Below are 2018 nucleotides of genomic sequence, written 5' to 3'. Positions count from 1 at the left end.
GGGGGGGGGGGGGGCAGAGCGCCGGGGGCCCCCAGGCACAAAAGGCCCCGACATTTAAAAATATATATAATATAAACTATAACACCATATTTTCATTCGGGGGCCCCGACAGTTTTAAACAATAAAAGCTGGGTTCTGATGTTTGACATTTGTTTCTGATTTTGTGGTCAATCTGCTTTGCATTGTATATACGTTCTTAATAAACATGAACATGAACATAAACATGATTTGTTTTTTCAGTATATTCTTTGTATTTATTACATAGAGTATATAGGCCTACTGTAGGCCTATACCAGTTCCGAAAGTTGGCCTATGTAATCTATGTTGGTTTTGTCATAAACTTGTCTGAAATATTTCATCAGTCATTGACCATTCTATGTTCTCTGACAACGAAGCTCATAAATGCCATAAGCCCCTTAGACCCCTCAGGCCCCTCAGACCCTGACCGGGGCCCTACGCGGCCCCTGGCCCCAGAGTCTGTTTGCTCGCTCCGCTCGCAAGCTTAACTCTTTCTTCTCTCGCTTTTTAGGGCCCCAAATAACAGTCACCGCCAGGGCCCCACAAACTCCGTATGTGGGCCCCTCCTTTTCAATCTTTTTTTTTAGTTAATGATCTTTCCTCTATCCATGAGCTCTGTCATTGACATGCTGGCTGACGACACTATCTTTTATGTTAAGGGAATATCACTCGATGAAGTTGATACTAAACTTTCACACGACTTAGAAATAATCACGCAATGGCTTAATTCTAATAAATTAATCCTTAATAGTAAAATAATTTAGGCTTTGTTTTCGCCAGAAAAAAAAAAGTGAATAATCTAATGACTTAGCTGGGTTTCATCACTCCATATCTTGTCCCGAAGTCATATAATAGTTACTTAAAGTTAATTTGACCTCCATCCACATACATAATTTCCCCATTCTCATATCCATTTTTCTTAAAGCCTACTGTTATTTTGTTTAAATTAAAATATATATTGTTATTTACGACGTCATTATATTGCTGTATTAGTTTTATCATTACTACGCATATACTACCGTATTAAAGTATTTATATTGTCTACTGTTATTTTTTTAAAATTAAAATATATACCGTATTATTGTTTACGACGTCATTATATTGCTGTATTAGTTTTATCATTACTACGCATATACCGTATTAAAGTAACCTATATTGTCTACAACATTTGTGTAGAAAAGTTATATAATACAGACAAAACAAGCTAGCGCATACTGCCTTTGTAATACATTTAAATATTTATAATAAATAACAATTATTCTGTATTTTCTCCTTTGAAGATAATTATTTTAGCAAGATAGTCAGTGAAATATGAAGTGTTGCCAACATCGCTTTGACGTTCGGTAAACACCTCCATTACGTCTTTAAGCTCGCGTGGTGCAGCTCTCCTAAAATCAACGATATTTGTCATAAAATCGAGAAGTTCATTTCCCTCTATCGATGATTCATCAAAACAGTTGCTGACGTCAAGAGCAATACTCATACAATCGAACGTGCATGAAAAGTTGTGAGTTTGAAAGTACCGAAAGATGTCATTTCCAGTTAGTTGGTCTGTTCCTCTATTCAAGAACGTTTGCACTTTACTGTACACCTTCCCTACGTCTCCTTTTTCTGTAAAATTATTTAAATTATAAAATCCTTTTTTAATTGAGTATTGAATAGACTTATACAACAGTGTCTAAATTTGCATTCAATGGCTTCTGAATTTTTTGTTTTATTTCTTTCTTTTATTGTCATTGTGTATCATTATAATCAACATCTTTATTAGGTCTTATCAATATTAGGTCTTATCAAAGATGATAATGATTGCAATTACACATCTGAAATTGAATGTTTTGTCAGATATTGTAAGGATAATCTTCTTAAGCTTAACGTTTCCAAGACCAAAGAAATGGTTGTTGACTTCCGTATAAAATATAAAAATGAAACTAGAAATATCGTAATTGATAATAATCCAGTGGCTGTCTCTTATACACATCTAGATGTGTATAAGAGACAGA

The sequence above is a fragment of the Anneissia japonica genome, unplaced genomic scaffold, assembly GCF_011630105.1.
Source record: "Anneissia japonica isolate Jap-2015-1 unplaced genomic scaffold, ASM1163010v1 scaffold287727_len1644234_cov201, whole genome shotgun sequence".
In the NCBI taxonomy this organism is placed as follows: domain Eukaryota; kingdom Metazoa; phylum Echinodermata; class Crinoidea; order Comatulida; family Comatulidae; genus Anneissia; species Anneissia japonica.
Note: the sequence above shows the minus strand (reverse complement) of the source record.